The sequence below is a fragment of the Dasypus novemcinctus genome, chromosome 9, assembly GCF_030445035.2.
Source record: "Dasypus novemcinctus isolate mDasNov1 chromosome 9, mDasNov1.1.hap2, whole genome shotgun sequence".
Lineage (NCBI taxonomy): Eukaryota > Metazoa > Chordata > Mammalia > Cingulata > Dasypodidae > Dasypus > Dasypus novemcinctus.
Genome location: NC_080681.1, coordinates 41,874,524 through 41,889,972, shown reverse-complemented (window position 1 = coordinate 41,889,972; position 15,449 = coordinate 41,874,524). Strand labels below are relative to the sequence as shown.

The 15,449-nt window shown below is 38.6% G+C and overlaps 1 protein-coding gene across 1 annotated transcript in view; it reads right to left on the bottom strand.

Annotated features, from left to right (window-relative positions):
* DDAH1 (dimethylarginine dimethylaminohydrolase 1) overlaps positions 1-15,449 on the bottom strand; it is a 192,865-nt gene that overhangs the window by 44,841 nt on the left and 132,575 nt on the right. The window lies entirely within an intron of this gene.

Below are 15,449 nucleotides of genomic sequence, written 5' to 3'. Positions count from 1 at the left end.
AAATGAATGGAAAATGGATTAACAGACAGACAGACAGATAGATAGATAGATTGGTAGATAGAGGGATAGATAGATGAAATTGTGTGACAAATATAGCAAAAGGTTAAAATTCATGGATATGGGTACCTGCGGAATAGTGGTATGTTGGAGTTCTATGTATGGTGTTTACATTTATTTTTTAACTGTCTTGTACCTTTGACAGTATTTCAAAATAAAAAGTTTTTGTCATTTAAAAAAATTATTGGCGGCACCCTTGGCCCAGTGGTTAGGGCATCCGTCTACTACACGGGAGGTCCGCAGTTCAAATCCCAGGCCTCCTTGACCTGTGTGGAGCTGGCCCATGCGCAGTGCTGATGAGCATAAGGAGTGCCGTGCTACACAGGGGTGTCCGCTGCGTAGGGGAGCCCCACGCGCAAGGAATATGCCCCATAAGGAGAGCCGTCCAGCACGAAAGAAATGGCACCGCACACGGAGAGCTGACACAACAAGATGATGCAACGAAAAGAAACACTGATTCCCGTGCCACTGAGGACAACAGAAGCGGACAAAGAAGACGCAGCAAATAGACACAGAGAAGAGACAACTGGGGTGGGCGGGGAAGGGGAGAGAAATAAATAAAAAAATCTTAAAAGAAAAAAAAGATACTCTCTCCTGTGGAAGGGCCAAAAAAATAAAAAAATAAAAAAATAAAAAAATTATTGAAGTATATCATCCATACATGAACACACATAAACAATAAGTATACATATATATTTTTCTTCCCCTCCCCTCCCCCACCCTGCTGTTTTTGCTGTGTCCATTCACTGTGTGATCTTCTGTATCTATTTCTCTTTTTTGTCTTCTCATCTTTCTCCTCTAGGATTCACCATGATTCAATCCTGGGGACTTCTGATGTGGAGAGAGGTTCCCTGTCAATCGCGCCACCTCAGTTCCTGGTCTCTGCTGCGTTTCACCTTGACTCTCCCCTTTGTCTCTTTTCTGTTGCTTCATCATCTTGTTGTGTGACTCTCTTGTGTGGGCGCTGGCTCACCATGCAGGCACTCGGCTTGCCACATGGGCACTGGCTCGCCATGTGGGCACTCATGTGGGTACCCAGCTCAACATGCAGGCACTCGGCTCACCACATGGGCACTGGCTCACCATGCAGGCATGCTTTCTCTTCTTCTTTTTCACCAGGAGGCCCCAGGGATCAAACCTGGGTCCTCCCATATGGAAGACAGAAACCCTATCACCTAAGCCACATCCGCTTCCCAATAAGTGTGTATTAAAAGCTGTGAACTTAAAAAACAAACCTGCAAAACATCTTACAGGACTCCCATATATCACTCCACCACAAATAATTTGCATTGTTGTGAAATATTTGTAACAAATTATGAAAGAGCATCATCAAAGTATTAATACCAACTATAGTCTGTGTCTTACATTTGGTGTATTCTCCTAATCCACCCTATTATTATTATTTTTGTTCATAACCTATACAATTTATCTAAAGTGTACAATCAATGGCATTTGGTATAATCATCAAGCTGCACATTTGTCATTTCGATCAACATTACAGCATTTTCATTACTCCAAAAAAAAAAGAGAGAAAAACAACAGAAAATAAACACTATCATACCTGTATGTTAGCGCTACTAATTACAAATTCTATGATGCACTTTCACCATTTCTATTCATTTCCAAACATTTCCAAACAACTTTTTTCCAATTTTGCACAGATTAAATAAACCTCAGCATTCTATTCTCTAGCCACATTATTTTCTCTGGTGACTTACATTCTAGCCATTAATTCCATGAGTTTGCTCATTATATTTAGTTTATAATGGTGAAATCACGCAATATTTGTCCTTTTGTGCCTGGCTTGCTTCAATCAACATAATGTTCTCCAGATTATCTACATTGTCACATGCTTCATGACTTCATTTCTTCTTATAGCTAAATAATATTCCATTTTGTGTATATACCATAGTTTGTTTATCCACTTGTCAGTTGATGGACTACTGGGTTGTTACTGTCTTTTGGCAATTGTGAATAATGTTGTTATGAACACCAGTAATGTGTCATATGTCTGTTCATGTCACTGCTTTCAGTTCTTCCAAGTATATAACTATTAGCAGTATTGCTGGGTCACATGGTAGATTTACATCTAACTTCCTTAAGAACCACCAAACAGATTTCCACAGTGTCTGTACCACTCTACATTTCCATCAACAGTGAATAAGTATTCTTTTCTCTCCACATCCTCTCCACCACTTGCAGTTTTCTATTTTGTTAGTACTGGCCATTCTAGTAGGTGTGAATGGTATCTCACTGTAGCTTTCATTTCCATTTCCCTACTAGCCAGTAATGTTGAAACTTTTTCATGTTTTTTTTTTTTTTCTATTCGTATTTCTTCTTTAGAAAAATGTCTATTCAGCTCTTTGGCCCATTTTTAAATTGGGTCATTTGTCTTTTTATTTTTGAGTTGTAGGATCTCTTTATATATCACAGATATTAGACACTTGTTGGATGTGTGATTTACAAATATTTTTCTACCATTGAGTAGGCAGCCTTTTTACCCTCTTCACAAAGTTCTCTGAGGTGCAGAAGTGATTACTTCTGAGGAGGTCCCATTTATCTATTTTTTCTTTTGTTGCTCATATTTTGGGTGTAAGAGACCCCCACCTAATACAAGGTCTTGTAGATCTTCCCCTACATTATCTTCTAGGAGTTTTATGGTCCAGGCTTTTATGTTTAGGTCTTTGATCCATTTTGAGTTGATTACTGTACAGGGAGTAAGATAGGGGTCTTCTTTCATTCTTTTGGTTATGGATATCTAGTTCTCCCAGTATCATTTGTTGAAGAGATTGTTCTGTCCCAGAAAAGTAGACTTGGTGGGCTTGTAAAAACTCAGTTGACCATAGATGTGAGAGTCTATTTCCAAACTCTCAATTCGATTCCATTGACCAATGTGTCTATTTTTATGCCAATACCATACTGTTTTGACCACTATAGCTATATAATACACTTCAGGGTCAGGAAGCATGAATCCTTCATCTTTGCTCTTATTTTTTAGGCTGTTTTTGGCTATTTGGGAACCCTTTCCTTTCCAAATAAATCTGGTAGTTGACTTTTCCACTTCTGTAAATTAGGCTTTTGGAATTTTGATTGGTGTTGCATTGAGTCTATAAATCAATTTGGGTAGAAATGATATCTTCACGATGTTTAGTCTTCCAATCCATGAGCATGGAATTTCCTTAGATTTGTTTAGGTCTTCTTTGATTACTTTTAGTTAGTTTTGTAGTGTTCTGAATACAGATCCTTTACATTCCTGGTTAAAATAATTCCTAGATATTTGAGCCTTTTTCTTGCTATTGTAAATGGTATTTTTTTCTTGACTTCCTCTTCAGATTGCTCATTACTAGTATATAGAAATATTACTGATTTTTGCTTGTTGATCTTCTGTGTATCCTGCCACATTGCTGAACTCATTTATTAGCTCTAATAGTTTTGCTGTAGCTATTTTGGGATTTTCTAAATATAGAAGCATGTCCTCTGCAAATGAGAATTTTACTTCCTCTTTTCCAATTTCAATGCCTTTTATTTCTTTTTCTTGCCTTAATTGCTCTAGCTAGAACTTCTAGCACAATGTTGAGTAACAGTGGTGACCATGGGCATCCTTGTCTTTTTCCTGGTCTTAGAAGAAAGCTTTCAACCTCCTCATTGAGTATGATGCTGGCTGTGGGATTTTCATATATGCCCATTATTAGGTTGAGGGACTTTCCTTGAATACCTATCTTTTGAAGTCTTATTATCAAGAAAAGATGCCGATTTTGTCAAATACCTTTTCTGCATCAATCAAGAGGACCATGTAGGTTTTTTCCCTTCAATTTGTTAATGTGGTGTATTACATTAATTGATTTTCTTATGTTGAACCAACCCTTGCATACCAGGAATAAACCCAACTGATCTTGATGTATAATTGTTTTTATATGCTGTTAGATTAGATTTACAAGTATTTTGTTGAGAATTTTTGCAACTATGTTCATTAGAGAGATTGGTCTGTGATTTTCTTTTCTTGTAGTGTCTTTATCATGTGGTGGTATTAAGGTGACATTGGCTTCATACAAAGTGTTGGGTAACTTTCTTTTCAATTTTTGAAACAGGATTGGTATTAATTCTTCTCAAAATGTTTGGTAGAATTCACCTGTGAAGCCATCTGGTCCTGGATTTTTCTTTGTTGGAAGATTTTTGATAACCACTGAATCTCTTTGCTTGTGATTGGTTTACTGAGTTTCTGTATTTCTTGTAGAGTCAATGTAGGTTGTTTGTGCATTTCTAGGAATTGTCTAATTTTTTGGCATACAGTTTCTTATAATATTCTCTTGTGTTCCTTTTTTATTTCTGTGGGGTCAGTTGTAATGTCCCCCCTTTCATTTCTAATTTTATTTGCATTCTTTCTGTTGTTTTTTTTTTTCTTTGTTAGTTTTGCTAAGGGTTTGTCAATTTTTTAATTTTCTCTAAGAACCAGTATTGGTTTTATTGATTTTCTCTATTGTTTTTTGTTTGTTTGTTTTTTATTCTCAATTTCATTTATTTCTGTTCTCTAATTTTTGTTTTTTCTTGCTGCTTGCTTTGGGATTGGTTTGCTCTTATTTTTTTAGTTTCTGCAGTTGTTCAGCTAGATCTTTGATTTTAGCTCTTTCTTCCTTTTAATATTGGCATAGGGCTATAAATTTCCCTCTCAGCACTGCTTTTGCTGAATCTCATATGTTCTGATAAACTGTGTTCTTGTTTTTAATCATCTTGAGATATCTACTAATTTCTCTTACAATTTCTTCTTTGACCCACTGATGGTTTAAGAGTGTATTGTCAGAGGCGGGGCAAGATGGCATCTGAGTGAGTGCACCTCATAATCTCTCCTGCAAAGAAGCAGCTGAGTAGGGTTGGAGTCCTGCTGGACCAGGCTGTTTCGGGTGTTTACAGGGCAGGAGGTGCCTGGATGTCAATTTGGTGGGACGGTGAAGAGGAGATTCTTGCAAGAGGTAGAATTTTGGGTCTCTTGCACAGAGATTGGAGGTTGTGGGTGGGACTCTTCCCCCTGGGGCTGGCGGCCCAGCTGCGGCAATTCCTGAAGGCTTTGTTGTGCTGGGGTGTTCCCAAGCTCTGAGCGGACTGTTTCAGAGGCTTGCAGGGCGGGAGGTGTCTGGATGTCAATTTGGTGAGACAGTGACAGAGGAGATTCTTGCGAGAGGTGGAATTTTGGGTTTCTGACACAGAGGTCAGAGGTTGTGGGTGGAGCACCTCCCCCTAGGGCTGGTGGCCAGGCGGTGATCCCTGAAGGCTTTGCTGTGCTGTGGTGTTCCCAGGCCCCATGTTAACCAGATGCATGGTTCCCAGGTCTGTGTCCCCTAAACCCTGGTGGCCCATGCTCCAGAGACTCACACATCTTGAGTCTGCAATATCACGGACTTCCCATCCCTGAATCCACCACACCCTGAGGTCCATCTGAGGTCCTTAATTACCCTAGCCCTCCATGTTTTGTATTATTATTTTTTTCTTTCTCTCTCTCCTTGAACTTGGAGGAGTGTACCAGCTAACTTGGGGAGAGTCTGGGGAGAAAGGAGAGGTGAATCTGCTGAGAAAGCTCAATTTACCTAAACGTCCTGGGATAGAAAACTTGGTCTGGGAGAAGGTGGAGTCAGAAAATCAACTAGACCTCCCCTAGCACACCTAAGGGGGAGGGACTGTAGGAGGTGCTATCCAAGCTTCTAATAGCATATTTGGGGTTTCTGGTGAGGTGTAGGTGCTCTCATGCTGGAAATAAAGAGACATAGTCCTCTGTGTTGAGTTGGTTCAACAAGGACCTACTTGAATCTCCTATCGGACCTGTCAGGCAGCTTTCCTGCTGCCCTGGGACAGAGAGAAGTGAGGAAGGGAGAAAGGGGGAAGGTCAGATCCCTAAGCGTACTATTTGACTGCAAAGAGGATTCCTAGCTTGAAACGTTGGTTCTTTTTTTTTTTTTTTTTTTTTTTTTTTGTGGTTGCTAATATTGCATTGTCTCCTGGTCTTTTCTCCCGTTTTATCCCCCAAGGTCCTTTTTCATTTATTTTGTTTTTTTTCTCTTTTTTCTTTTTCTTGCTTGCTCTCCCCCCTTTTCTTTGCCTCCCCCTTTTCTCTTTTTTTTTCTTTTCTCTCTTTTTCTTATTTTTAAATTTTATTTCCTTTGTATAATAGGTGCTGCAGGGAGCACTTCACACTTGCTGTGTTTCCTCATCCTCCATTTCCTCTTTCCTGTGTGTATTGATTTTGGCCACCTACACTATCCCCTTTCCCCCACATCTTTCTACCCTCCATCATCTACTGTTTCTCTTACATTCCACCTCCCTTTCTTTGGCCCCCAAATTGTCTGACTTTTTATTTCTAATACCTTTGTTCTGTTTTCTGTCTTTTATCCACTCTTGATATTATTGTCTTTCTTTTCTCTTTCCCTCTCTCATGAAAACACTGGCCTTTTAATTCATACTATATTCCTCCCCATATTCAGTTGACTGTCTCATTATAGGTACTCTACTTACTGCTATAACTCTACACAACTTACATGAATCTAATATCCACTCTCCTAGATCTCACATTGTTGCTCTGTTAACATTTATTACCAATACTACTTTATGCATTTTCTTTTCTTACACGTTTTGCTTTCCCTTGCCCTAGTATTTTCCTTCAAAGTGCACTTAGCCAGCAACAAGAAAACAGAATAAGAAGAACAAAGTGACAAAGAGAAGACATAACACTTATGCATGAACAAGAACTAATTAATCCCCAAGACTAGACAAAGAAGCTAAGGAGCTGATTAAACCCATCAAGATAAAATGATGACCAGACAGCAACAAAAAACTACAAGCCAAACCAATAATCAGGAAAACATGGCTGAATCCAATGAACAAACTAAAAACCAGGAAGGGGAGCAGAACATCGGACAAGTAATTAAAGATCTCAAAACATATGTTAGAGACCAACTTAATGAAGTAAAGAAAGAGATTAACAATATGAAGAAAACACTTGGAGAGGAAATTGCAGACATACACAAAAAGATAACAGATATGATGGTGATGAACACCACAGTTCAAGAAATCAAAAATACACTCTCAGCAAATAGCAGCAGATTAGAAGAGGCAGAGGAGAGAATTAGTGACGTGGAAGATAGTACATCTGAAATCAAACAGATAGAACTGATTGATAAAAAGATAGAAAAAATCCAGCTGGGACTTAGGGACCTGAATGACAATGTAAAACACACAAACATATGTATTATAGGTATCCCAGAAGGAGAAGAGAAGGGAAAGGGGACAGAAGGGGTGTTGGAGGAAATAATGACTGAAAACTTCCCAAATCTACTGAGGGAGATGGATGTACATGTCCAGGAAGCACAATGCACCCCAAACACCATAAATCCCAACAGGCCCACCCCAAGACATATACTTGTCGAATTATCCAATGCTCAAGACAAAGAGAAAATTCTAAAAGCAGCAAGAGAAAAGAGAACCAACACATACAAGGGAGGCTCCATGAGATTAAGTGCTGATTTCTGATCTGAAACCATAGAGGCAAGAAGGCAGTGGTATGATATAGTCAAGGTACTAAAAGAAAAAAAATTCCAACCAAGAATACTCTATCCAGCTAAATTAACATTCAAAAATGATGGAGAGTTCAAAATATTCACAGATAAACAGAAATTGAAAGAGTATGCCTACAAGAACCCTGACCTTCAAGAAACACTAAAGGGAGTTCTGCAGGAAGAAAGGAAAAAAACAGGAGAGGCAGAGTTGGAGGAGAGTGTAAGAGCAACAAAAAAGACAGAAAGAGAAGGAAACAAACAAACAAAATACGACAAACACAAGTCCAAACAAAATATGGCTAACATAAATAATTCCTTGAAAGTAATAACACTGAATGTCAATGGATTAAAATCACCCATCAAAAGATTCAGACTGAAAGATTGGGTAAGGAAATATGACCCATCTATATGCTGTCTACAAGAAACAAACCTTAGACCCAGGGATTCAAGGAGGTTGAAAGTGAATGGCAGGAAAACAATCTTACAAGCAAACAATAACCAAAAAAAGGCAGGAGTAGCTATATTAATATCAGACAAAATAGACTTTAAATGAGAAACAATTGTGAGGGACAAAGATGGATACTACATATTAGTGAAAGGGATAATCTTTCAAGAAGAATGAACAATCATAAATATTTATGCTCCTAACAAGAGCACCTCCAAATATGTGAGGCAAACACTGGAAAAACTAAGTGAAAGACTAGATGCCTCTACAATTATAGTGGGGGACTTTAATACACCACTATCAACTTTGGGCAGAACATCTCAAAAGAGAATCAATAAAGAAACAAAAACTTTGAACAGTATATTAAAGGAGCTGGATCTAATAGACATATACAGATCATTACACCTGAATACAGCAGGATATACATTTTTCTCAAGTGAACATGGATCATTCTCCAAGATAGACCATATGCTAGGCCACAAAGGCTCAATGAATTCAGAAAGATTGAAATCATACAAAATAATATCTCTGACCACAGTGAAGTGAAGCTGGAAATCTGCAAGGGCCAGAGGCCCAGATTTCACACCAAGATATGGAAATTAAACAGCACACTCTTAGAAAAACAGTGGGTCAAAGAGGAAATCTCAAAAGAAATTAATAACTACCTTGAAACTAATGAAAATGATAACACAACATACCAAAACTTATGGGACACAGCAAAAGCAGTACTGAGAGGGAAATTTATAGCCATAAATTCATACATCAAAAAAGAAGAAAGAGCAAAAATTGAAGAACTAACTGAACATTTGGAGGGATTAGTAAAAAAACAACAAAGTAACCCCACAGGAAGAAGAAAGAAAGAAATAACAAAGATAAGAGCAGAACTAAATGAAATAGAAAATAAGAAAGCACTTGAAAAGATAAATAAAACCAAGAGCTGGTTCTTTGAGAAGATCAATAAAATTGGCAAACCCTTAGCTAGACTAACAAAGAAAAAAAGAGAGAAGATGCAAATATACAAAAGAAGAAATGTAAAAGGAGATATCACCACTGACCCCACAGAAATAAAGACTTTCATAAGAGGACACTTTGAAAAACTATATTCCAACAAAAATGACAATTCAGAGGAAATGGACAAATTCCTAGAAACACATAAGCAGCCTACGTTGACGAAAGAAGAAACTGATGATCTCAACAAACCAATCACAAGTAAAGAGATAGAATCGGTCATTAAAAACCTCCCAACTAAGAAGAGCCCAGGGCCAGACGGCTTCACAGGTGAATTCTACAAAACATTCCGGAAAGAACTAACACCAATCTTGCTGAAACTCTTCCAAAAAATTGAAACAGAAGGAACATTACCTAACTCATTCTCTGATGCCAACATTACCCTAGTACCAAAGCCAAAGAAAGAAACCACAAGAAAGGAAGATTACCAACCAATTTCTCTAATGAACCTAGACACAAAAATCCTCAACAAAATACTTGCTAACTGTATTCAGCAACACATTAAACGATTTATACACCATGACCAAGTGAGATTCATTCTGGGTATGCAAGGATGGTTCAACATAAGAAAATCAATCAATGTAATACACCATATAAACAGATTGAAGGAAAAAAATCACATGATTATATCTATAGATGCAGAAAAAGCATTTGACAAAATACAGTACACTTTCTTGATAAAAACACTGCAAAAGATTGGAATACAAGGAAATTTTCTGAACATGATAAAGAGTATATATGAAAAACCCACAGCCAGTGTAGGGAAGCATAAACAAGACCTTGTAATAGGAAATGGCTTCATGAACTTCACACCAAAAGCACGAGCAGCAAAAGAACAAATAGATAAATGGGACTTCTTCAAGATTAAAGCCTTCTGCACCTCAAAGGAGTTTGTCAAGAAAGTGAAAAGAGAGTCTACACAATGGGAGAAAATATTTGGATATCTGATAGGAGACTTATAACCTGCATATATAAAGAACTCCTATATCTTGAAAATAAAAAAGACAAACACCCATTTAAAAAATGTGAAAAAGATTTAAACAGACACTTCTTCAAAGAAGAAATACAAATGGCTAAAAAGAACATGAAAAAATGCTCCAAATCTCTAGCTATCAAGGAAGTGCAAATCAAAACTACAATGAGATACCATCTTACTCCCATAAGATTGGCAGCTATGAAAAAAACAGAAGACTACAAATGCTGGAGAGGATGTGGAGGAATGGGAACACTCATCCACTGCTGGTGGGACTGCAGAAGGATCCAGCCATTCTGGAGGACAGTTTGGTGGTTTCTCAAAAAACTAGCTAAAGATTTGACCCAGCAATTCCACTGCTGGGTATATACCCAGTAGAACTGAAAACAAGGCCACAAACCGATATATGCACCCCAATGTTCATAGCAGCATTGTTCGCTATTGCCAAAAGTTGGAATCAACCCAAATGCCCATCAACAGATGAATGGATAAATAAAATGTGGTATATGCATACAATGGAATACTACTCAGTTTTAAGAACGAATATACTACAAACACACATGATAACACGGATAAATCTTGAGAACATTATGTTGAGTGAAGTGACCCAGGCATTGAAGGACAAATTCTACATGACCTCAATGATATGAAATAAGTAAACCAAGCTGCCTCAGAGAGCTAGAGACTGGATGATAGGCTTAAAGGAAATTGGGGGGGGGGGGGGTAGAGGAAGGATGTAAGCTGACATCTACATGGGTGAAATCTATGATAAGCTGGAGGTAAGTATTTGTACATGGAAGGGATAAAATGGGAGAATAGGGTTACCTTTGGGTGGGGCTTTGCAGGCTTGAGGTGGGTTAGGGATGGGAGGATGGGTAATATTGCCCAAGAAATTGGGGGGAAGGTTGGGCAACATACGAACATAGGAGATAGTCAGGTATTTGGTTGAGAGTATAATGCTGAGAAAACTTTTTCAAAAATATAAGGAAGGTTACCTGTTTAAGATGCTTAAAGGGGATAATTGATGCAGGACAGGCTCCTAGGGAGTATGTGAATGCTCATTTTGCCATAGTGGGTTATATCATTGGATAGAGACCCATATAATGAGAGTGAAGGTATACCCACATCCTGGGGAGGACTGATGTTCTCAAATAGAGGGAATTGTATCTCTCGAGAGAAATGGTGGTTCCCAGTGCATTAGGGCAGTTGAGCATGTCAAGCCCTCAACACTGTTGCAAGTATCTCTGAACATGACCCTTCAAGCAATGAAGACTGACTGTCACTGTGGGCCCTAAGGGGAGGGGGAAAGAGGTATTAAATAGATGGAATCAGTAACTGTGTGGCAATAGAAGTATTTCACAAGATTACGCAAGGATGGATATAAGACATGTTAAATTACACCAAAAATATATAAGGGCTGATAGACTAAAATGTAAATCATAATGTAAAACATAAGATAACTAAAAATTTAGAAAATTGTATAGTCTAAAATATAAACCACAATGTAAACCCAAATGTTACCTTGTTTGAAAGCTATTGTCTCAATATCTGTACATCAGTTTCAGTAAATATAGTATGAATATGTAAAAAGATTATTGCTGTGGAAGGGAAAAGGGTTTTATGTTGCATATGTGGGAGTACTGTATATTGTATATATGAATTACTGTGATCTAAAACTTTTGTGAAGATAAACTTAATAATTAGGGAAAAAAAAAGAAAAAGATAGGACATAGACACTGAGGAAAAGATGGAAGTATGTGCCTTGCCAATTTGTATACAGGGCAACAGTTATTGCAGTGATGGAAGGCAAAACATCAAAAACAAAGTTTTTGCATTTTAAAATTTTTTGATACCCCAATTTATTTTTACCTTAATTTTTCTAAATTAAAATGTATTCTATATCTAACCTTTAAACTCATCACTATATTCCATTTCACTGTTAATGGAACCTGGCAATATATTGGGCTTCACTTTTGAAGAAGTTTTGGATCACAGAGAGGTTCAACAATGGCAGGGGAGGAATACTTGTGTGGGGTGTTATTGACAGGGGACACAAGGTTGGCAGGAAGTTCTACAGGGCATATATCCAGGGTACATAAAAATGTTTGGATATTTTCATAGTGGTTACAACGAAAAACAACTGAGGGAGTGCTGAGTTCCTAGCCAGGGGAGCTCTATCACAGTCCCTAAAGGAACAGCAACAATCCCCCAAGGGCAATGGTAAAGACCAAAACAGAAGGAAGGTCCAACAATGAGCCCTTGATACTAATGACTATACTTGTGAGCCTGTGCACCTGAAATAAGAACAAGGCCTAGAGCTGCAGGGTGCCTAAGAGTTACCTCCTGAGAGCCTCCGTGTTGCTCAAATGTGGTCAGTTTCGAAGCCAAACTCAGCATGTAAATTTGTTGCCTTCCCCCCAGTGTGGGACATGACTCCCGGGGATGAGCCTCCCTGGTGCTGAGGGATTACTACCAAGTACCAGCTGACGGTGTAACTAGAAAATGACCTTGAATAAAAGGGTCAACTCGGACCAGCATAATATCTCAGTCTACATATAATACCAGGAGTTAAAAATGCTTTTTGACCTGCATAAAAGGGGGAAATGGAAAGGACAAATGAGTTTATATGGCTATGAGTCTCCAAAAAGAGCCGGGAGGTTATCAGAGGGGTTACCCCTGATGCACACCTGAGCAGAGTCCCAGAGACGGATAAAGTAGATACAACCCCAGGTATTGGTTCTTCTGAGGGCTACAGAGACCCACAGGTTCTATGGTCATGGCAGATGGAGTTCAGTGCCATGTCAGTTGTCCCTACTTTGGAGTTTGTGTTTCTGTGTGATGGAGCTGGACTCAGATGTGATCTTTGTCCACGAGTCTCTCCTGTTACTTTTACCGGAACTGTAATTGGTGCTGGGGTTTAATGTATACCCAGGGGACCGGAATCTCTGGACTGACCATGTGATAGCCAGGCCCTGAGCATCAATAGACTTGCAACCCCTACACTCTGGTTTATTGGACTTACCCCACTCAGCTAACATGGAGGTGAAGAAGGTCAACCACCACACCAGGGAGCCAAGAGTGCCTACAACTGAAAGCAGAATTGCATCCAGCATCCATGTGGAATCTAAGCCCCCTCTTGATATAGATGTGGAGTGGACACAGCCATTCCAAGTTCCACAGGATGGAGGAATAGAGTATGGATTAGAGTGGACTTACTGATATTCTATTCATGAACTATTGTGATTAGTAATCAAAGAAAATGTGGCACTGGGCTGGAGAAAGTGGCCATGGTGGCTGCTGGGGGTAGGGAGTGGGAGAAAGAGATGTCATGTGGGGGCATTTTTGGGGGTTGGATTGTCCTGGGTGGTGCTGCAGGGACAGTTACTGGACATTGTATGTCCTCCCATGGCCCACTGGGTGGACTGTGGAAGAGTGTGGGCTATGATGTGGACCATTGACCATGAGGTGCAGCGGTGCTCAGAGATGTATTCACCAAATGCAGTGAATGTCTCATGATGATGGAGGAGGTTGTTGTGGGGGGAGGAGTGGGATGAGGGGAGTAAGGGGTATATGGGGCCTCATATTTTTTTAACGTAACATTAAAGAAATAAATAAAGACCAAAAAAAAGGTTAAAAAAAAAGAGTGTATTGTTTAGCCTCCATATATTTGCTAATTTCCCCCTTTCCCACCTATTACTGATTTCTAGCTTCATTCCTTTATTGTCAGAGAAAGTGCTTTGTATAATTTCAATCTTCTTAAACTTACTGAAAGCTATGTTGTGACCCAACATGTGGTCTACCCTGGAGAAAGATCCATGAGCACTTGAGAAGAATGTATAACCTGCTGATTTGGGGGGCAATGTTCTGTATATGTCTGTAGGTCCAGCTCGTTTATCATGTTGTTCAAGTTCTCTATTTCCTTTTTGATCGTTTGTTTGGTTGTTCTATCTAATAAGTAGCATATTGAATTTCCAACTATAATTGTAGAGATGTCTATTTCTTCTTTCACTTTTGCCAGTGTATTCTGGGGCACTGTGGTTAGATGCATGGATATTTGTGACTGTTACTCCTTTCTGATGGATCATTCATTTTCTTAACATATAATGGCCCTCTACATCTCATCACTTTTTTTGCATTTAAATTCTGTTTTGTCTGAGACCACTATAGCAACTCCTGTTCTCTTTTTCCAAACTTTCACTTTGTCTGTTGCATCCTTGGGTCTAAGGTTAGTTCTGCAGGCAGCATATCATATAGATGGTTCATGTTTTCCCATCCAAACTTTCACTTTGTCTGTTTGCATCCTTGGGTCTAAGGTTAGTTCTGCAGGCAGCATATCATTTAGATGGTTCATGTTTTCCCATCCATTCTGTCAGCCCCACAAGATAGGTCACTCAACTGTTTTGCTCACTGTTTGCACTTGTTGCCTGATCTTTTGTTTTGTTTTGCTCATTTTTTTCTTTTTTTCTTTAGGAGGCAATGGGAACCCTGTGGGAACTCAACTGCTTGAGCCACATCCACCCCCCCCAGTCTATGTCTTTTGGTTCAGGAGTTTAATTCATTAACATTCCACATTATTATTGTAAGGCCATTATTTACTTCAGCCATTTTACCCTTTTGGTTTCATATGTCATATCTTATTTTTGTCCATCTTTTTACCTTTTTGGTTACTCTTTCTGATAGTCTTCACTTCTACACTCTGCTCCAAAATCTCTCTCTTTTATTTTCTGGCTGAAGAACTCCCTTTAGTGTTTCCTGCAGAACTGGATTCTTGTTTACAAAAGCTCTTAGTTTCTGTTTATCTGTGAATATTTTAAGCTCACTGTCATATTTTAAGCTCACTGTCATATTTGAAGGACAGTTTTGATAGATAAAGAGTTTTTGGAAGATGTTTTTCGCTGTCATTTCCTTAATTATATCATACCATTGCCTTTTCACCTCCATAGTTTCTCAAGAGAAATCCACACTAAGTCTTTTTGGATGTTCCTTGTAGGTGATATTTTGCTTTTCCCTTGTGGCTTTCAGAATTTTCTCTTTATCTTTGGCATTCTGCATATTATGTGTCTTGGGGTAAGTCTATTTGGATTTATTCTAATTGGAGTAGCCTGTGCTTCCTGAACAAGTATATACATGGCTTTCATGAGAGTTGGGAAATTTTGGCCATTATTTCCTCAAATATTCTTTCTGCTCCTTTTCCCTTCTTGTCTCATCCTGGAACTCCCATAACACATATGTTTGTGTGCTTTGTGTTATCATTCAAGTTCCTGAGTCCCTGATCAATTTTTTCTATTCTTTTCTTTCTGTTCTTCTCTCTCTTCAATTTCAGTTGTTCTTTCTTCTATGTTACTGAGTTTTTGTTTCATGATTTCAAATCTGCTCATGTGCTTTTATTGAATTTTTTTTTAACAAAGCAATTTCATTGATACAT